This window comes from Fundulus heteroclitus, unplaced genomic scaffold (genome assembly GCF_011125445.2).
Source record: "Fundulus heteroclitus isolate FHET01 unplaced genomic scaffold, MU-UCD_Fhet_4.1 scaffold_125, whole genome shotgun sequence".
In the NCBI taxonomy this organism is placed as follows: Eukaryota; Metazoa; Chordata; class Actinopteri; order Cyprinodontiformes; family Fundulidae; genus Fundulus; species Fundulus heteroclitus.
Window position 1 is genome coordinate 18130 of NW_023396537.1, and position 23002 is coordinate 41131.

The window sequence follows — 23002 nt, forward strand, 5'->3', positions numbered from 1 at the left end:
CAGCAGTCAGCTCATTTACATTCTGCTTCTAAAGATCTACTTCTGGTGAAAATGTGTTTCTTTCTCTGTTAAAGAGCTCAGCAAGATGCACACAGAGTCTCCTGAGTGTGTTTCAGTGTTTCCTTATCAATGTGTTGAGCAAAGTTCACATTAACTTCACTGTTATTTTTAATTTTAAAGGTTTTAGCGGAACTGTTCTGACCACAGCAGCATGGTGGTTCCTCAGTAGCTTCAACAGGTCTAACTCAAGTTCAGGAGGCTGGTTCTAACTATTAAAACTTGTTGTTCATGTTTGTTTGGGGCTAAACATAGAAAAAGTTTATCAAAGAAGTTTGTAAAGAGACTTAAAATAAAACGACAAAATAAAACGGTTAAACCTGCAGAAAAAGCCTGTCTGAATTAAACCGAAGCAAGTAGCTTTAGGTTGTTTTTATCTAGAAGTGCTGAGACATAAACCTAAAAAATGCAATATACTGTTGAGTTGAGGTGATGTTGATTGAATAAACTTAGTCTTATAATTAATATTGCACGAAGTTATGTCTTTGTCAGTTTAATGTCTATTTAATTTCAGTAACAATCAAATTTGGTTGAACCTGTTGGTTCCATGGTGGTTTTAAACAGACTCCAGGTTGTTTTTATCTATAGGCTTTTCCAAACATCACTGATGTTGCTGTCCTGCAGCTGCACCTCCATTTTAATCCTGTAGGTCTTCAGAGTCACAGCTGAAGGACAACAGAACCATCCATCCATCCATTTTCCAAACCGCTTTATCCCTTATGGGGTCGCGGGGGTTGCTGGTGCCTATCTCCAGCGTTCACTGGGCGAGAGGCGGGGTACACCCTGAACAGGTCGCCAGCCTGTCGCAGACAACAGAACCAATGATCCCTGAAAAATAATTTCAGGACACGAACACCCAGTGTGTAGGCGACTTCAAATGGGCGAATAAGCTAAATAGCTTAAGCATTTTACCTCCTGAAGAGGAGACTGAAGGGAGAATCCCCCAAACAAAGGAACTGAAAGGAGCTGCTGGGATAGCATCACAGATGTACCCTGAAAACGTATTTTTTGTCATAGATTGTAGTCATGTCTATTTTCTGTTACTTGTTTGCCTGTTGAATTCGGATTCCTTGTTTTTACCCTCACACCTTGTGAATAAAGTTTATTCTGATTCTGATATCCTACTTGGTTCCAGTTTTCCAGTTCCTCTCGTCCACATGATGTAAATATAACAAATGTATTGCTTTTATCAAGGTATTTTCTAATAATCTGTTATAATTATGTTTCTATGACAGATTTATTACTGCAGCTTTAAACAGAGAAAACAATCACTTGTATGTTAGAAAGAAAGAGGAACCAACCACAGGTTGATGTTTTCAGGAAGAAGGCGGGCTTTAGTCTGAGGCCCCAACAGAAAACCAACAGAGGTCAGACCGTGAAGTGGCACCATGATGGAAACATCTCTACAATATCTGCTCTGTAAGTACAAAACCTGTTGTTGTTCAGGCAAAGTAAATTTACTGTCTGCTCTGTTCTAACCTAAGTCAAAGAGTTGGGCCAAAACGTCAGGCTGAATTCAGATGAAAGAGCTTTTACACATCAAGCAGGAAGAAAAGTGACTTTACTGCCTCTTTGTAGCTCTTAGTAACACAGCGCTGGCTTTCATGGACACACCTCAGATAAACTGAAAACACTGAACATGACTGTGATATGAAATGACAGGATATTGATGAAGAAGATGATGAAAAGGAGAATAAACTGTTTAAACTAATTTAGATATCAATGCCAAGTGTGGATAAAGTTATTATTTTGAGGAAATAAATACAGATTTAATGAAGATCACCTCCAAAGGAGGTGGGGGACATTGAGTCTGAGTGGACCATGTTCTGTGCCTCTATTACTGAGGTAGCTAGTTGAGCTGTAGCCACAAGGTTGTCGGTGCATGTCTTGGCAGGAACCCTCTAAAACGCTGGTGGAAACCAGTGGTGAGGGAAGCTGTCAAACTGAAGAAGGAGTCCTATCGGGCTTTATCGGCCTTTGGGAGTCCGGAAGCAGCTGATGTGTACCGGCAGCCCAAGCGGCAGGGGGCTCGGCTGGTTGCTGAGGCAAAAACTTGGGCGTGGGAAGAGTTCGGAGAGGCCAAGGAGAAAGACTTCCGTACGGCTTCCAAGCCTTTCTGGTCCACTATCCGGCGTCTCAGGAGGGGGAAGCAGTGCAGTACCAACACTGTTTATAGTGGGGGTGGTGTGCTGCTGACCTCGACTCGGGACGTCGTGTTTCGGTGGGCGGAATACTTCGAAGACCTCCTTAATCCCACCAACACGTCTTCCAGTGAGGAAGGAGAGCCCGAGGACTCTGGGTTGGGTTCTCCCATCTCTCTATTTTTTTTCCAGTCTAGCAATGTGGCAATAAGAATTTATGTCTTAATGCCAAATAGAGCTCGACAGATTTTGCTTTCACAAGTGGAGCAATCAGCTTTCGCATACTGCTCTGCTTACTTTAAGCATGTAAATAGTTTTATTGTGATTCCTGCAGGGAGTATTTCAAATTATGTGGACACTACAATGGGAAAGTAGGAGAGTAAAGAAAGAACAAGAAGAGAAAAAAAGAAAGAGAAGAGGTGAAAGAAAGAAGAGATAAAAGGGAAAAATGATAAAACGTCTTCCGGCTGCTGGGTTCTCCCATCTCTAATGTTTAGGTCACCGAGGTGGTTAAAAATCTCCTCGGTGGTTCTGGAAAGGAGGGTCCGTCGGATAGTAGAATCTCGGATTCAGGAAGAGCAGTGTGGTTTTCGTCCTGGCCGTGGAACACTGGATCAGCTCTACACCCTCAGCAGGATCCTGGAGGGGGCATGGGAGTTTGCCCAACCAGTCTACATGTGCTTTGTGGATCTGGAGAAGGCATTTGACCGTGTCCCTCGGGGGATCCTGTGGGGGGTACTCCGGGAGTATGGAGTACAGAGCCCTTTAATAAGGGCTGTCAGGTCTCTGTTTGACCGGTGTCAGAGATGGTCCGCATTGCCGGCAATAAGTCGGACTCGTTTTCGGTGAGAGTTGGACTCCGCCAAGGTTGCCCTTTGTCACCGATTCTGTTCATAACTTTTATGGACAGAATTTCGAGGCGCAGCCAAGGTGTTGAGGGGATCCGCTTTGGTGGCCTTAGGATTGCGTCTCTGCTATTCGCGGATGACGTGGTCCTATTGGCTTCATCAGGGCGTGATCTACAGCTCTCACTAGAGCGGTTAGCAGCAGAGTGCGAAGCGGCCGGGATGAGAATCAGTGCCTCCAAATTCGAGACCGTGGTCTTGAACCGGAAAAGGGTAGAGTGCCTCCTCTGGGTTGGGGAGGATGTGCTGCCCCTAGTGGAGGACTTCAAGTATCTTGGGGTCTTGTTCACAAATGAGGGGAAGATGGAGCGGGAGATCGACAGGGAGATTGGTGCGGCGCCTGCTGTGAAGCGGGCGTTGTACCGATCCGTTGTGGTGAAGAGAGAGCTGAGCCAAAAGGCCAAGCTCTCGATTTACCGGTCGATCTACGTTCCTACCCTCATCTATGGTCACGAGCTTTGGGTCGTGACCGAAAGAACGAGATCCCGGATACAAGCGGCCGAAATGAGTTTTCACCGTAGTGTGTCTGCACTCTCCCTTAGAGATAGGGTGAGGAGCTCAGTCATCCGGGGAGGACTCAGAGTAGAGCCTCTGCTCCTCCAGTCGAGAGGAGCCAGTTGAGGTGGCTCGGGCATCTGGTCAGGATGCCTCCTGGACGCCTCCCTGGTGAGGTGTTCCGGGCACGTCCCACCGGGAGGAGGCCCAGGGGAAGACCCAGGACACGCTGGAGGGACTATATCTCTCGGCTGGCCAGGGAACACCTTGGGATCCCCCGAAGGAGCTGGCCCAAGTGACAGGGAAGAGGGACGTCTAGGCCTCCCTACTGAAGCTGCTACCCCCGCGACCCGACCCCGGATAAGAGGAAGAAGATGGATGGATGGATGGATGGATGGATGGATGGATGGATGGATGGATGGATGGATGGATGGATGGATGGATGGATGGACGGATGGATGAATAATGAAGTTGTAATGTAATAATTGTTTCTGGAGGATAAAATGTCTGGATTGTGAAATTCTCATGTACTTTCATTTGTTCAACTGTAACCAATAGGTTTTATTTCTCTTCAGTTCCTTGTTTGATGCTTTGCTGCAAAACAAATGAAGGTTGGTTCATTTATATTAACATTAAAACTGAAATATATTGTATTAGGAAATATTTGGGAGGGGAATTTAAGATACAAGCAAGAGTCTAACTGTTAAAATTATTTTAACAACAATATAAATTAATGTAATTTTCCATTTTAGTCTACCTTTTAAACGTAGAGGTATTTTTCACAATTTTCCTTTTCAGTCCTCCCAGCTGCTCTGACTGTGAGTCCCAGCAGATCTCAGTTCTTTAAAAGAGACTCTGTGTCTCTGAGCTGTGAGGAGGACAACAGCTCTGCTGGATGGACTGTGAGGAGAAACACAACCAGAGGAACCAGGACTCAGTGTGGAGATGGATGGGGGATACCATCTGCTTCTTCCTGTACCATAAGCTACTTGTTGTCATGGGATTCAGGAGTCTACTGGTGTGAGTCCAGAGAGGGAGCAGCCAGCAGCAGCATCCAGCTCACTGTCACTGGTAAGATCAGACTGTGGAGTTAGTGTTGATGAAGCTGTGTGGAAATGGATGAAATGCTGTAGTTTGTCTCTGTGTTGAGGTGGATCAGTGATCCTGCAGAGTCCTGTCCTCCCTGTGATGGAGGGAGATGACGTCACTCTGAGCTGTCACACAAAGACCGCTCCCTCCAACCTCCCAGCTGCTTTCTATAAAGATGGCTCCCTCATCAGGACTGAGCCTGCAGGTCACATGACCCTCCACCATGTGACCTGCTCTGATGAAGGCCTCTACAGGTGTAACATCAGCGGTCATGGAGAGTCTCCATCCAGCAGGATCTCTGTCTCAGGTCAGGAAGTAAAAACAGAAGTCCTTCATCTCTAGAGTAAATATCTGAACTGTGGAGATAATAAATATCTTTATTTTAGTGAAACCATCAACCACTGCTCCGACCACATTCCTATCTCCTTCACCTTCTTCTCCCCCCACATCGTCCTCCTATCCATCTCCTCCCTACCTGCTCCTGTCTCTTCCATTCGTCATTGTTGTGGTTTTGCTGCTGGTTCTGTTTCTGATGGTGAGACGATGTGTTCAGAGAAAGTCTGAAGGTGAGACAGGATTCTGGATGTAAATGCACAACTTGTTCTCTGCAACAATACATTCTGACTCTAAATTTAGATTCAGTTAATTTCTCTTCATATGATCCAGAAGGTGGAGAGGAATACATTACTTACAGAAACGTCAACATTTCTTATCATCGACGACAGAAAAACAAAGTTAACGAAGGTAAGATTTGGTATATTTTCTTTTTTTGTAGCTTTATGTGATAATTTTTTTTCAATTAGTCAGTTGGTTAACAGGAACGAGTCTTCAGTAGCTGGTTCTAAGGTTCTGTTGAAATAGTAACTGAATAATTAAAGCTTTTAGTAAACAGAAACTTCTGCAGGTGCCCCAAGTCTTCTAGGAATGTTTTCAGAAACCTGATGATATTAAACTAATGTGTAATAATAATTATTTGTCAAAGGTTCTTCTTTAAATCTGGTTGAGTTTTAAGCTGCATTTATGCCTCAACTCTATACTGAACCCATTTTCTTTTTATTTATGACTGAATTCAGATTCCGTTTCTGTAGTCTTTTTAGATTAGATCACCAATTATTGTTGTTTGGTTTGGTTGTTGTCAAATCATACTAACAACCTGTTTTGTCTGAATATCCACTTTTCCATTGATGCATTTGTTCAATATCTTTTCTATTCTTTAGTTGGTTATTGTTTCTGCAGATCACAGTTGAAGTTGCTCCCTCTGTGCAGCAGTTTGTGGTTTTTCTGCTAAGACTAGAGGCTGTTAGCACCAAGCATGAGTGGCAGCAACACGTCCAGCAGATTAGAGGAAATAACACCTTTTGTTTGCAGTTTTTCTATCTTCACTAACAAATAACAGCAGATGCTGCAGAGTAATAAAGAGATAAAATTCAAATGATTTTATCAAAAGAATTTACAGAGAACTATAAATAATAATGTATAAAATTGCACTGGAGTAATCATGTTGCAAAAATGTTGCCAAACCACAGATTCCTCCTAACTGAGATGTCCTCTCACCATCTACAAGGACATGGTCAAAGTAATTAACATCTCATGGCAGATACTCTCCCCTTGGGGATGAAGCCAGCCTGGTTGTTTATTGTCGTATATGTGTGGATTTGCGTGAATATTAGTGATGGGGAGGGATTACAGTTTCGGGTGGGGGTTGGGGGAATGTGTCATGTTTGAAGGGCTCCATGTCCGGCCCCCTATCTCGGTCCTGGTCCATGCCGTCTCCTGGTGCGGCTTTCATCTGGGGAAGGTTTTGTGGGCGGGTTGGGGGTGGAGGTGTTGGTCCTGGTGAGTGGTTGGGTCACGGGCCCTGCCACCTTTCCCTAGGCCCCAGGCTATGGTGGTCCGGCTGGTGGAGCCATCCTCTCCGGGTGGGTTCTCGGAGAGTGGGGGTGCCTATCGGAGTCAGCATTTTATATTTTATTTTATATTTTATATATATATATATATATATTCTGACCTGCTTAATTCCTCATGGGGTCGCGGGGGACATATAATTATAGATCTAAAATAAAGTGATAGTAGCGTTGTGCAAAAACAGTGCAACAGCATGAATAAATGTCAGTTACAAAGGGGGGGGGTCTGAATCACAGAGGTAGGCATTGCTGAAAGAGCTCCTCTGCTGGGTCAGTGTGTCATGGAGAGGGTGTGAGACATTGTCCAAGATGGACTGAAGCCTGGACAGCATCCTCCTCTCTGCCACGGTCATCAGAGTGTCCAGCTCTTCCCCCACGACATCACCGGCACTCATGATCAGTTTGTTTAGTCTGTTGTTGTCCGCAACCCCCGCAACACTCCCAGGTACTTATACTCCTTCACAGTGTCTACAGGGAACCCCTGGATGGAAACAGGGGTCACAGGTGTTTTTGTCCTCCTCAGATCCACTATTAGCTCCTTAGTCTTTGTCACATTGAGCTGCAGATGGTTCAGCTCACTTCAAGTGACAAAGTTGCCCACCAAAGTCCTAATTTACCTCTAATCACCCCTTTCAATGCAACCAACTATTGCTGAGTCATCAGAAAACTTCTGTAAGTGGCATGACTCAATAGCTGAAGTCTGAGGTGAATAGGGTGAAGAGAAAGGGAGAGAGGACAGTGCCCTGAGGTGCCCCAGTGTTACTAACCACCCTGTCAGACACCCAGTTCTGTAGGCGTACATACTGTGGTCTGCCTGTCAGGTAAACAACAATCCAGGACACGATGGAGGCCTTCACCTGGATCGCAGTGATCTTCTCACCCAGTAGGGCCGGATGGATGGTGTTGACAGCCCTGGAGAAATCAAACAGCAGGATTCTTACAGTGCTCGCCGGCTTGTCCAGATGAGTGTAGACTCTGTTCAGCAGGTAGATGATGCTGTCCTCAACTCCCTGGTTGGCGACCTGTAGTGGATCAGTGAAGGGCCTGACCATGGGCCTTAGCTGCTCCAGGACTAGCCTCTCGAAGGTCTTCACGATATGGGACGTCAGTTGAAATTAATCCCATGCCATCTCATAATTTTTCCAATCAGATTCATATATATATAGTAAAGCGAATTATATATATAGTAAAGAGAATTGGTCCAAGAACTGAACCCTGTGTTACTCCACAAGTGACCCTAGAGGTTGCAGAAGATTCATTATTAACATGAACAAACTGGAATATGTCCGATAGATAAGATTTAAACCAGTCTAATGCTTTCCACTTAATCCCCACAGTATGCTCAAGTCTCTGTAGCAGAATATTGTGATCAACTGTATCAAATGCAGCACTGATATCTAACAGGACAAGTATAGACACAAGTCCATTGTCTGAGGCCATGAGAATATCATTTGTGACCTTCACCAGAGCTGTTTCAGTGCTATGATGAGCTCTGAAGCCTGACTGAAACTCCTCAAGTAGGTCATTACTTTGTAAATGTTCAAAGGGAATACCTCCTTAAACAACTTGGTTGGGATGGGACTAACATACAGGTCGAAGGTTTAGATGAAGCTAAAATTTTAGATAACTCAGAAAGCTCTACTGCTTCTAAACAGTTCAAACAACACACAGGTTCTAAAGATTCCTCCAACGCTGCATCAATTACTAAAGACGAGATAATCATGTTTGGGTAAATGCCAATTATTGAATTTTTTTATAGAATCAATTTTATTTATGAAGAATCCCATAAAGGCATTATTGCTAAGAGCTAAGGGAATGGATGAATCAACAGAGCTGTGACTCTGGGTAAGTTTGGCAACTGTACTGAAGAGAACGCAATTAAGAGGTCACACCGTTAACAAAAACATCTATTTGTGAATGTGAAGAAAGAACATTGCTGCGATCTGCAGGGCATTCTGCAATACTAAAGATATTAAAAGGGGGACAGACTCTTTAAAGTTTGATACAGCATTATCTGATAAATAATGCACAAGGTCTAAAATATGAAGCCAAGAGTGTGTTGGTTTATGCACATTTTGAGCAAAAACCAATTGAATCTAGGATAGTTTTAAAGGCTACACTAAGGTTATCACATTCAGTGTCAACATGAATGTTAAAACCACCCACTATAATAACCTTATCAGTATTTAGCACCAAATCAGATAAGAAGTCTTACAACTGCTCCAAAAACTGAGAGTAAGGGCCTGGTGGACAATAAAAAACAACAAAGAGAATAAGTTTTATTGCTTTGCAGTTTGGATGAGGGAAACTGAAGGTTAAATGTGCAAAAGAACTGTAGTTATTAATTGGCCTGGGACTAATTAATAAATCAGACTGAAAGATGGTTGCTACTCCTCCCCGTCCTCCCGTAGATCTGGGAATGTGGAAATTTAAATAATTGGATGGAGTTGACATCTGTTCAGGGTGTACCCCGCCTCTCGCCCAGTGAACGCCAGAAATAGGCACCAGCAACCCCTGCTACCCCATGAGGGATTAAGCGGGTCAGAAAATGGATGTATGGATGGATGGACGGATGGATGAATGAATGGATGGATGGATGGACGGACGGAAGGATGGACCGATGGATGAATGGATGGAGTTGACTCATTAATACTAACGTAGTCCTCGTGTAGCCAGGTTTCTGTGAGACAAAATAAATTAATCTGATTATGTCATGATTTGGGTTTTGTTTTGGTTTATGTTTATCATTTGATCAGCTATTCTTGTCTTCCACCTTAGGTTTTGTTTCTGTTCTGTCTGGTTTTAGATTCTTCAGCTTCTGTACTGTTTTAATTTATCCGGTCTTTGTATTTAGTTCTGATCTCCCTTCGGTGCTCTGTGTAGTCTTAGTTTATCTTCTATCTTAGGTTCGTTCTTCATGGTTATTTATGTTCTAGGGTTGGTCTAGTGTCTGTTTCCTTTCCACGTGTTTTTTGTCAGCTTGTTTTCCCCCCTCTGATTACATCCACCTGTTTCTGGTTAATTAGCTCACTCTCTCTCCTTTGTTCTCCTGCCTTTTTAAGCCTCCCTCCTCTGCCACTTCCCTGCCAGTTCATCGTCAATTCTAGTCATGTCAGTTGTGTCTTTCCATGTCAAGTCTCCAGTGAGTTTAAGTTCCACACTTTTTCCTGTACTGTCTACTTCTGGATCATTTAAGTTATCCACCTCCCGGTATGAGTTTTATGGACTGCCATTGTTTGTATCATTTTTGGATTAGGATTTTTGACCTCTGTTTTGCCTTAATCTAATCATTAAATCCTGCTTGATCTCAAAACCTCTTTGTCTGGTCGAATTCTGGGTCTTCCTGTCTCTGAGCCTCATGACAGATTATCAGAAATCAATTCATTAACTGACAAATTCTTTGGAGAGAGAGACCTTATATTTAATAGATAACATTTAATTGTTTTATTTTTTTGGTTGAAAGTGAGCCGTATTGATTTTTATTAGATTTTTATGATTAGTTCCTTTTAGATCAGTTTTTGATATGTTCAGTTTTGGCCATGCAAAAGACACCGTCTCAATGGGGTAATGGGTGGGTAACAGTACAGAAGCTGCAGAGAGGAGTGTTAAACTACGGCTCTGCTTCCTGATCTGGACCCTGGGTTGGCAGCATTTAGGGGAACTAATAAATCCGGCAAGATTAATAGAAAGAAGAGCTGCACCATCCAAGAGAGGCGGCATGGGATGGATGCCGTCTCTCCGGATCAGACCAGGTTTTCCCCAGAAAGTTCGCCAGTTATCAATATAGCCCACATCGTTTTTAGGACACCACCTAAACAACCAGCGGTTGAATGATGACATGCGGCTAAACATGTCATCACTGGTCAGATCAGGCAGGGGACCAGGGAAAATTACGGAGTCCGACATTGTTTTAGCAAACTTACACACCGAAGCAACACCAACTTTAGTTTAGTGACCTCCGATCGGCTGAACCAGGTGTCATTATCACCAGCGTGAATAACAATCTTACTGTTTTTACGCTTATCCTTAGCCAGCAGTTTCAGGTAGGATTTGATGTTGCCCGTTCTGGCCCCTGGCAGGCATTTGACTATGGTCCCTGGTGTCTCTAGTGCCATGTTTCTGACAATAGAGCTGCCAATAATTAGGGTCGGCCCTTCAGCGGGTGTGTCGCTGAGAGGGGAAAATTTGTTAGAAACGCAGATGGATTGGTGGTGACCTGGGGGCTGAAATCTAGAGCTATGCTTCCTACTAACTGTCACCCAGCCGGCCTGAGCCTGGCCCCCCAGGGCTTCGGGTCCCTGGGGCCCATGGCCGGTTCCACTTCAGTGCAGCTGGCTTCCAGCAGAGCCCAAGGGATCATCCCTGCGGCTCCTGGGGGCTTCGGCATTGCTCGGGGATTTCCTTGGGGCCGTCTAACCTCTTCCCTTGGTTGGCGGGGCAGATTACTTGTGTTGGCACCTCTTGGGCAACCTTAACTTTGGGGGTGCTGTTGGGCATCTGGAATTGTGGGTCCCCCGGGGCTTGCCCCGGCGCTCTGGGAGGTAGCGGTGGGCGGCGGGGGGTCTTTGGCTATTCACAACCACTTTGATCATTTTTCTTTTGGATAAACCTCACAGATACAAGCACACTCTCACATGCAACTACAGGTGCTGGGTTCTAGCTACTTAGAGATTCACTTCCATACAGAAAGCCACTATTGTTATCTTCAACTACAACATTGTACATGTCTTATTAAATAATACTACAAGTACATGTATCAAGGTGTTGCTTTATTGTATCTGCAATACTATATCTGTTGGTTGTGCTGTTCTTTTTACATCTCTCTTTGCAGGTGATGAAGCAGACTGAAGACATTTTATCATTCTCTTCTTTTAATCTCCCCTTTCTTTCACCCTTTCTCCTATTTTTCTTGTTTTTCTTTTCCTCTTCTACTTTCTCTTTGTAGTATCTGTGTAAAATGAAATTCTCCCTGCATGAATTATAATAAAACTATTTACATCTATAAATCAAGCAGAGCACTATGGTGAAAGCAGTAATGCTCCACTTCTGAAAGTAAAATCTTTCAGGCTCTTTTTGCATTAAGACGACAATTCTTATTGCCACATTGCCAAACTGGATACTGTTAAAAACATTATTTTCAGTACGTCAGGAAGCCCAAACATGTTGATTTACGATATGTTAGAGAGTCATTCATTAGTGGCCGATGAGGAATCGACTAGGAAACACAGGAAATTAAGCTAATAAAAACGATTTCCCTAACACAAAAACAAACTTTTTGAACCACAGGTTTCATTCAGAAAGTACAACAAAAATGTTTCCGTTGTCCCTCACAGGACACACACTGACATAAAGACCTCAAAGTGATCAATTCAGTAACTTGATCCTTTCTTCTGTTTTGTCCACAGCTTCCAGGCAGCTCTGCTTCACTACTGTTCTTTACGCCGAGATGAAAGAAGAAGAAAATACTTTGATCTTTACTCCTGCAGCAAGACATAGAAATTTTGTGAGTAAAACTAGCTTCACTGCCAAAAGAAGGAACTTTAACTGCCGTCTGTAGATGTTGCCGTTTCGGACCCTGATCATCCACTTCATACCCTACTTCCTGTTGACGCAGATATCGGACACTGGGATGTAGAAGGGCCTGTTTTTAAATGGAGTTTAATTCCTTTGCTGTTGTAAACAAGCTGGCTCATTGATTTATTTTACCGTTGTTGTGCACCTGTTCTATGATTGCTAAGTGTGCTAAATGGTTATATGTATGGTGTAGATTCATCAGTCTGTGGAACAACAACAATATAAATTAATGTAATTTTCCTTTTCAGTCCTCCCAGCTGGTCTCACTGTGAGTCCCAGCAGATCTCAGTTCTTTGAAGGAGACTCTGTGTCTCTGAGCTGTGAGGAGGACAACAGCTCTGCTGGATGGACTGTGAGGAGGAACACAACCAGAGGAACCAGGACTCAGTGTGGAGATGGATGGGGGAAACCAGCTGGTTCTACCTGTACCATGAACTACCTAGTGCAAGGTGACACTGGAGAACACTAGTGTGAGTGGAGAGAGGGAGCAGCCAGCAGCAGCATCCAGCTCACTGTCACTGGTAAGATCAGACTGTGGAGTTAGTGTTGATGAAGCTGTGTGGAAATGGATGAAATGCTGTAGTTTGTCTCTGTGTTGAGGTGGATCAGTGATCCTGCAGAGTCCTGTCCTCCCTGTGATGGAGGGAGATGACGTCGCTCTGAGCTGTCACACAAAGACCGCTCCCTCCAACCTCCCAGCTGCTTTCTATAAAGATGGCTCCCTCATCAGGACTGAGTCTGCAGGTCACATGACCCTCCACCATGTGACCAGCTCTGATGAAGGCCTCTACAGGTGTAGCATCAGCGGTCATGGAGAGTCTCCATCCAGCAGGATCTCTGTCTCAGGTCAGGAAGTAAAAACAGAAGTCCTTCATCTCTAGAGTAAATATCTGAACTGTGGTGATAATTTAATAAATATCTTTATTTTAGTGAAACCTTCAACCACTGCTCCGACCACATTCCTTTCTCCTTCACCTTCCTCCCATCCATCTCCTCCCTACCTGCTCCTATCTCTTCCATTCGTCATCGTTGTGGTTCTGCTGCTGGTTCTGGTTCTGATGGTGAGACGATGTGTTCAGAGAAAGTCTGAAGGTGAGACAGGCTTCTGGATCTAAATGCACAACTTGTTCTCTGCAACAATTAATACATTTTAACCCGTTCAGTTGGATTTTTACATGTTTTCCAGCTACAACCTGAAACTTTGTTCTTATTATAAAAATATTCTGACTCAGTAAATTTCTAAGGAATACATTACTGACAGCGACGTCAACATTTCTCATCATCGACAGAAAAACAAAGTCAACAAAGGTTAGATTTGGTTTATTTTCTTTTTTTGTAGCTTTATGTGATGATTTCTATTTCTGTCAGTCAATGGTTAACAGGAACCAAACCTCAGTAGCTGGTTTTGAGGTTCTGTTGGGTCGGAGCTAAAATAGTAACTGAATAGTTAAAGTTTTGAGTAAACATGGAAATCTGCAGATGATCCAAGTCTTCTAGGAATGTTTTCAGAAACTTGATGATATTAAACTAATATGTAATAATAATTGTTTGTCGAAAGTTCTTCTTTAAATCTGGTTGAATTTTAAGCTGCATTTATGCCTCAACTCTATACTGAACCCATTTTCTTTTTATTTATGACAGAATTCTGATTCTGTTTCTTAGTCTTTTTAGATTAGATCATCAATTATTGTTGTTTGGTTCGGTTGTTGAGTTAGTCCTTAAGCTCTTTTCTGAGATATTATTTTCAAATCATACTAACACCAGGTCTCTGTACGACCAGTGTCAGAGTCTGGTCCGCATTGCCGGCAGTAAGTCGGACTCGTTTCCGGTGAGAGTTGGACTCCGCCAAGGTTGCCCTTTGTCACCGATTCTGTTCATAACTTTTATGGACAGAATTTCTAGGCGCAGCCAAGGTGTTGAGGGGATCCGTTTTGGTGGCCTTAGGATTGCGTCTCTGCTATTCGCGGATGACGTGGTCCTATTGGCTTCATAGGGCATGATCTACAGCTCTCAATGGAGTGGTTCGCAGCAGAGTGCGAAGCGGCTGGGATGAAAATCAGTGCCTCCAAATCCGAGACCATGGTCTTGAACCGGAAAAGGGTAGAGTGCCTTCTCCGGGTTGGGGAGGATGTGCTGCCCCTAGTGGAGGAGTTCAAGTATCTTGGGGTCTTGTTCACGAATGAGGGGAAGATGGAGCGGGAGATCGACAGGCGGATTGGTGCAGCGTCTGCTGTGAAGCGGGCGCTGTACCGATCCGTTGTGGTGAAGAGAGAGCTGAGCCAAAAGGCGAAGCTCTCGATTTACCGGTCGATCTACGTTCCTACCCTCATCTATGGTCACGAGCTTTGGGTCGTGACCGAAAGAACGAGATCCCGGATACAAGCGGCCGAAATGAGTTTTCTCCGTAGTGTGTCTGGGCTCTCCCTTAGAGATAGGGTGAGGAGCTCAGTCATCCGGGGAGGACTCAGAGTACAGCCGCTGCTCCTCCACGTCGAGAGGAGCCAGTTGAGGTGGCTCGGGCATCTGGTCAGGATGCCTCCTGGACACCTCCCAGGTGAGGTGTTCCGGGCACGTCCCACCGGGAGGAGGCCCAGGGGAGGACCCAGGACACGCTGGAGGGACTATGTCTCCCGGCTGGCCTGGGAATGCCTTGGGATTCCTCCTGAGGAGCTGGCCCAAGTGGCTGGAGAGAGGGACGTCTGGGCCTCCCTACTGAAGCTGCTACCCCCGCGACCCGACCCCGGATAAGTGGAAGAAGATGGACGGAGACGGACGGACGATACTAACAACCTGTTTTGTCTGAATATCCACTTTTCCATTGATGATTCATTTGTTCAATATCTTTTCTATTCTTTAGTTGGTTATTGTTTCTGCAGATCACAGTTAAAGTTGCTCCCTCTGTGCTGCAGTTTGTGGTTTTTCTGCTAAGACTTGAGGCTGTTAGCACCAAGCATGAGTGGCAGCAACACGTCCAGCAGATTAGAGGAAATAACACCTTTTGTTTGCAGCTTTTCTATCTTCAGCTACAAATAACAGCAGATGCTGCAGAGTAATAAAGAGATAAAATTCAAATGTTTTTTATTAATAGAATTTACAGTGAACTCTAAATCCTTATCTAAAACAGATTTCTCCAGAAAACGTATAAAATTGCACTGGTGGAATCATGTTGCAAAAATGTTGCCAAACCACAGATTTGTCCTTACTGAGGTGTCCTCTGAAAATCTACAAGAACATGGTCAAAGTCATTAAATCCTTTTCAGTACATTAGGAAGCCTAAACATGTTGATGTGCGACATGTTAAAACGGACCTAAAAATAAGTAAAATTTGTGTTTCTGTCCTAGATTTGAACGGGTAAATAATATTATCTGCCAATGGAACGAGTATTTTTACCCTTAAAATAAGATAATTAGATATCCTGCACTTGAAATAAGATGATGGAGATGAATTGTTTCTATTTTAAGTGTAAAAACTTATTCCATTGGCAGATCATCTTATTTAACTCCTCAAATCAAGGGCATTTTAAGAAACGTTTACTTATTTTAGTTCTGTTTATGCAGTGAAAGAGTGATTCATTAGTGGCCGATGAGGAATAGAGCAGGAAACACAGTAAATGAAGCTAATAAAATAAAAAAACGATTTTCCAAACACAAAAACAAACTTTTAGAAGCACAGGTTGAGGCACAGATACAAAAAGGACAACAAAAACGTTTCCGTTGTCCCTCACAGGACACACAATGACAAAAAGACCCCAAAGTGACCAATTCAGTAATTTGATCCTTTCTTCTGTTTTTGTCTTTAGCTTCCAGGCAGCTCTGCTTCACTACTGTTCTCTACGGCGAGATGAAAGAAGAACCCACTTTGATCTTTACTCCTGGAGCCAGACAGTAAAATCTTGTTGTGAGTAAAACTAGCTTCACTGCCAAAGGAAGAGACTTTAACTGTCGTCTGTAGATAACAGCATTTCGGACCCTGATCATCCACTTCATAACTACCTCCTGTGGACACAGATATCGGACACTGGGATGTAGAAGGGCCTGATTTAAATGGAGTTTAATTCCTTTGCCGTTGTTAACAAGCTGGCTCATTGATTTATTTTACCGTTGCTGTGCACCTGTTCTATGATTGCTAAGCATGCTAAATGGTTATGTATGGTTCAGATTCAAAATAAAAGCAGTCATTGGGAGAAAAGGCAGGGTACAACCAGGGCAGGTCACCAGTCCATCAAAGAGTAACACGGAGACACACAAACAACCACACACACACATTCATCTCAGACAAATTAATCTAACAGTCATATTTTTGGCCTCTGGGAGGAAGCCAGAGTAAACACCAAGCAGAAGAACCGCTGGATATTGAACTCCAGACCTTCTTGCTGCTTCAGTAAAATAAAAATATCTTCTACTATAACCTTTTAAAAGATTTATTTAGAAACAATTATTTTTTCAAAGGGTTTTTTTTCACACAGGTAAACTACACTATAGTGCCAAATGCATTCACTCCCCTGCCTTGACTCATGAACTTCACTAACATGCGATGGACTGGACTAGAAACACTGAGGCAGTCTACAAAAAGGGCCAAAGCCGACTGTTTTTGCTGAGGAGGCTGAGGTCCTTTAACATCTGTGGGACGATGCTGAGGATGTTTTATGAGTCTGTTGTTGCCGGCACGCTCTTCTTCGCTGTCACATGCTGGGGCAGCGGGCTGAAGGTCGCTGACAACAACAGACTAAACAAAGTGATCAGGAGGGCGGGGGATGTTGTGGGAGAGGAGCTGGACTCTCTGACGGCAGTGGCAGAGAGGAGGATGCTGTCCAGGCTCCAGTCCATCTTAGACAATGTCTCACACCCTCTCCATGACACACTGGCCCAGCAGAGGAGCTCTTTTAGCAGAAGACTCCTCCTACCCAGATGCACCAGAGCGCCACAGGAAATCATTCCTGCCTGTGGCTATCAATCTTTACAACGCCTCCCTCGGTTATTCTAACACCACCCCCCCCCCCCCCCCCCCCCCGGTAACTGTCTTTAATGCATTCTCTGCACTGTTCTTTGGACAAGTCACCATCACTTCACTGGGATTCCCAAGGTGAAGTGATATGACTGTGATATGGAAATACCTTGTGTGGAATGTTGTGAATATATATCTATAACAATGTGTGTATTGTGGTGCATGTAACAAAGGTAATTTCATTAAAGTAAGTCTGATTCTGAGTCTGAATTCTTACTCCATAAGGTCAAATATCACGTTGGTCCACTAAAACAGCTGAAACAGCTTCAACTCTTCTGGGAAAGCGGTCTGCAAGTTTCTGGAGTGTTTATGGGATTTTTGACAATTCTGCTAGAATTGCATTTGTGAGGTCAGACACTGATGTTGGATGAGAAGGTTTGGCTTTCAGTTCATGCTTGACTCCATCCCAGAGGTGTTATATGGAGTTAAGGTCAGGACTCAAGGTCATCCACACCAGACTCTGCCATCTATGTCTTTATGGACAGTGCTTTGTGCTCTGGTGCTCAATCAGGATGGAAGAGGAAGGGACCATCTCTATGGTGTTCGTAGAACATTGAGAGCATGGAATGGTGAAAACCTCTTGGTCCGCTGAAGCTTTCAGAGACCTCCATGTACCTCAGTATCCACTTCCCTCGCTCCCTCAGTTTACGTAGCCGTCCTTCCTGTTTCTGTCATTCCCAATCATTTTCACATTGTTATACCGCTCACAGCTGACTGGGTAATGGGGAGGGCGTTCCAGGCCGGGCGGTCTGCCGTGCAGCGCGGCCGGCGTCTCGTCTTTCTCCCTCGGCTCCCTCGGCGCTGTGCAGCGGTCAAGGCCCTTGCCGTCCTCGGTGCGCCGGCGGGTACCAAACTTTCTTCCCTCTTCCGGAGGGGGCATGACCTACTGTGTGAGCACTTCGGTCACGTCGCGCCCCACAGATCGTGAGCGGTGAACTTTTAAACCCCGCGGTTCCGTCGCACAGTTTGAGATGTATATAAGTACCACAACTGAAAAACTCGTACAGTGTATGCCCGGCTTAATGCTGGAAGAAACATGCCAAGGTGCTTGATTTTACACACCTGTCTACATTTCCTGGATATTGGTGGAATAGTTGTCTAATGAAAGGTTTAAAGCTAAATAGATGGATAATTGTTAAACAATAAAGAAAAATTCTAGAATCAATTCAACAAGCTGCAATATTTATTTGCTTCAATTTATTATCAACTATGGATTCTCCACTCCTGCTGGTTTCTTTTCATTACTGACCCAGATAAAAGGGAAAAAAAGAGAGTTTTATGTTTAAAGAAACAGAAAAGAATTTTAAGCCAAGCATTTCAATCACAGAGTGACAAATCAGAGGAGGAGGATTAATACATAAGGTGCAATAAACTTGTTGTTACTAAAGTAAATGTCTTATCTGTCTTTCATTTAATTTTCTTTGTAATTTTTCTGAATTTCCAGCAGAAGTTGTCTTTTCACTACTAAAGTAGTCCTCAGTAGAGAGGACGGCACCAACAGCTGCACCTCCAGTCATCAGTCTGTCAAGCTCCTGAAGTTTGTGGACGACACCACTCTCATCGGACTCATCTCTGATGGTGACGAGTCCACCTGCAGGTGGGAGGCTGACCATCTGGTGACCTGGTGCAGGGAGAACAACCTGCAGCTTAACGCTGTAAAAACAGTGGAAATGGTTGTGGATTTCAGGAAGAATTCAGCCCCAGTACCCCCATCACCCTCTGTGACTCCACCATTGACACTGTGGAGTCTTTCCGCTTTCTGGGAACTATCATCTCCCAGGATCTAAAGTGGGAGCTGAACATCAACTCCCTCACCAAGAAAGCCCCGCAGAGGATGTACTTCCTGCGTCACTCTGACGATCCTCCTCCTTCTTCCATGAAGCCGTCAAAGTGAAGCGAGTCCTCGATTCAACCGCTGTCGTCTTGACTAGAAATTCTTAGTTTGCCTTAATTTAAGTTAAAGTTTCCTCTAACCCTAAGGGAGCTCTACAGAGTTAATTCTTAAAGTTTAACTCTGTTGCTGCTGATTTTGTTAATCTCAGGGCTAAATTGGTAAAAGATCAGATAGAGGACATGTCTACTTTTCTGACTGAGTCACTCGTGTTGTCTCTGCTGGTTTTCAGCTTCAGTGTTTCTGCTGGTAAGTTTGAGTTTAGTTGATAATAAAGAAAAATATGTTTTCCTATGAGATGATGTGATCTAAAATAGTAAATGTTGTGTGAAAAAGCTTAACTGATCCTTTCGCTGATTCCTACCTCTGATTTATTTCATCTCTTCCTCAAATCAATCTGTTAAAACCTGTTTTGGAACCATGAACTTAATCAATTTATTTCTACTTTGGTTAAAGCAGAGATAATCAAAGTGTCATTATTTTAGATAGAACAAAAAAATGATGTGAAGAACTAAAGATTTCGTTTCAGATGGACTGTGACCTTTTTCTTTCTTCTTGTTTACAAGAGACTGGAAATGTGAGCAGGGGAAGAATGTTGCAGCAGGAGATGATGTAGAGCAGGGGTTCCCAAGCTTTTTTAGCCCCGCTACCATTTCAGTGTCCCAACCGGCTTGGCGCACAACCCCCCCCCCCCCCCCCCCCCCCCCCAAAAAAAAAAATTAAAATAAATTCTGTTGCAGTTATATCAATTCAACCATCATAACAAACGTTGTGGGAATAAAATTAGAACATACTTTTGCGCGCACCACAGTTTGGGAATCCCTAATGTAGAGAGTCCTGGTTTGATGCACAGCTTGTTTTGATCTGCAGGCAGTGCTCTGGCCCCACCTAGTGGTGAAATATCGCTCATTGCTCCTGTTAGTTATAGGGATAAGTTGCTCTATTTGGTATCTATTCTTATATGGATTAATGATCTCCTACAAACTAAGATATTAAGACATTAATTATACTACATACTTTGAGTGTCTTCCTGCTGGTGAGTTTTTATTACACTCGTCCAACAAGCTACTCTGGGATTACTACTCCACAAGTAGTAATCCCAGGGTTATAGGTGGGTACTTCATTGACAAAGTGGAAAACAGGAGCATAGCTCGAACGGGTATCAGGTCAGGCCTGGGTACAGAAAACTGTTCAGTGGAACAGATGCAGATATTTTTAAGAAGTAATCATGAAGATCAGTTTTCTGAGAGATGCTACATTACTGGCTAAAGTTAGCATAACCAAAGGATTGAACAATGGTGGGGATTTCTAAGAAAACACCATGCACAATATCGGATGAACGTCTTTCAAGATTTAAAGTACCTGGACCATTTCTCAGGAGACTTCCATTATAAAAATGTAATACAATTCTCCTGTCTGGATATAATTGAGGAAGGTAGCCTCAGTTTTTCTGCTTTTTGGTTGAATTAAGATAATACTTTGAATTGGTTGAGTGGCTAATAAATTCATTGTTAACCATTATTTGCTTCAATTAACAATATAGTCCTCTATCTTGTAGGAAAGCAATAACAGTCACTGCACACTGCAGTATAGTTATTGGATACATTTACAATCACATTTTTCCATAGCTTAGGCTACTGTTAATATTTCTGACAGAATTCCTATGCAATCAAATAAAGACACAATCCGCTGTCAATATTTGCACAAATGCGTTCCTAAAGTAACCTAAACTGAAATTAGAGTTTAACAGAGTTATACAATTCAAGGACTGTCTGTCTTCCATTAGTACACCTCTTAATTCAATTCTTAAAGCCTTTATCTGTCTGTATGTATGTATGAACAAAGACTCAGAAAATGTAAGCTTTTGTTTTGCGCGACTGTGTGAATCTGTTGTGCTACGCCACCTGGAGATCTATTTAAGCATCGCTCCTTCATCAAAAAAAATGTATACACATTTAGTTTATTTTAGCAATAAATGTTACCATAATTTACTGTGCTATTTTAATGACTGTTTAGCATATCGTTAAAAAAAATTAAATAACCAAATTGAGATTTTTTTAATCCTTAAGATAGTAGAATAATTAAAACATAATCTAACAAAAATTCAGTCAAAGGTTTTCTCTATTTAAACCTTATTTATGGTTCAGCAGCGCTTTAGAATACATTTTACAGAGGACTATACACATTTGTAAAATATCCATAGATAAAATATCAATTTTTCAGAGGGAACTGCAGCAAGTTGCCCATCTGTGGAACTGCCACAGAATTCGTCACACCAGGAATGCCGTGTCCCCAAGTGGACGACCACTAATTTTGTACAGTTTTCCCAACCTGTTTGGCACTACAAACTACCTTAGACCAGTAGTCCATCAACAAATACAAGCTTGCAGAGGAGAATGCCTGCCAAGAGGCCCGCACCCTTGTGATAAGATTGTTTTTGACATTTGTTGCCTGGCAATGGCAGAAAACCATCTACAGCCACCTGCTACTCCAGAGGAAGCAATTGAGTTTTACCTGTTTCTGCGAGCTTACATCCATACTCACCTGTAAAATTAAGCAGGCTACTAGTGCTGTAAGAGTACTTTAGTGAAAACTAGCCTAATCTAGAGAACATATTAGGCAAGTATCATTTATATATCTTTAATGTAAATTACAACGTTTTCTATTTAGTATGTTTTGATGTTTCTATTACTTAACATTGCTCTGTGTACAGTCAGAAGAATAGTTGACTGTAGGCTACCTGCCTCACCAAGCAGATATAAGGCTAATAACGTACTAATTTTTAAACATGTATTTTACAAAGCAAAATCTTTCTGTAGAAAACATATATTCTGATATGTCTTAATTGTATAAATAATCCTCCTTTGTTGAATTAATGGTTCTGTGATCAAAACATGTTCATCTGGTGAGTGACAAAGGTATTTGTGACAGAATTCTTCAACTGCCAGAGTGGCTTGCTCTGGCGTTTTCAAAGATTTCACAACTCCGAAAAACTTCAGCCTACTCGCTCAATTTTCACTCTATGTAGACAAACTATAAATCAAAACGTAGGTAATTTTGTCTGGATGCAGGAAATGTAACCTTCATTGGTGTAGGATTTATAGATTTTTCGCAAATCACCTCACACCACCACAAACTCAAAAACCTTCCAAATCATTTCCTATGGAGCGCTTTTGAAAAATGACACCTGAAAATCCAAAACACATGTTTTCGCATCGTTGCTACTCCTAAACCGTTTGATGTACAAGCATGATACTTTTATACATGAATGTCCAGGCCCTTCTGGCACTCACAAAAAAGGAATTTTGTGGATAACTGTTACGGTTTTGCCACAGGAACAGTTTGTTCAGGAGTAGCTAATATGCAAAATCCTGAAAACGCTTTGGACCTGCATACTTCCACATGACCCACTTTTTTACATCGTCGCTGTGCCTACACCGATTTTTAAAATAAATATATAAAAATAAGCACCATAGTCCTCAAAAGCCTGCTGATACTCATGATGAAAGAATTATTTTGATATCTCTTATACTTTTTCAGCTACAGCGATTTGTTCAGGACCCTTTTTAGAGTATTTTTGCATTCCCATCAAAACTCCCCTTTATATCATAATTTTTTGCACCTTTATTAAAATATTTCCAGCAAAAACCGATAGTTATTCTTGTTCCCCTGTCCGTTACGAAATAAACGCAGAAAAAAATATGTCTCTACCATTTACGGTTCACGAAATATCTAGTGTTGTTCGAGGCAAAGTATTCCATTCTATTCCAATTAGACAGACTCTGACCCAAAGTGTCTGCATGCGTGCAGCAAAGGTGTGACTGAGTTTCCATGACAACGGAGCTATGCTGGTCAGAGGTTACTACAGCCCAGGGACATGTGCCATTGACATTGCATGCCAACTTTCGACGCCCACTGCAGTGGCTCTGATGAATGTAGGA

The 23002-nt window shown here is 42.9% G+C and overlaps 1 long non-coding RNA gene across 1 annotated transcript; it reads left to right on the forward strand.

Annotated features, from left to right (window-relative positions):
* Window positions 1-1408: 1408 nt before the first annotated feature.
* On the forward strand, window positions 1409-4797 carry LOC118558378. Its single transcript, XR_004928330.1, has 4 exons — window positions 1409-1476; window positions 4174-4209; window positions 4397-4669; window positions 4749-4797. It is a non-coding gene; the product is annotated as an uncharacterized LOC118558378 (long non-coding RNA).
* The last annotated feature ends 18205 nt before the right edge of the window (window positions 4798-23002 follow it).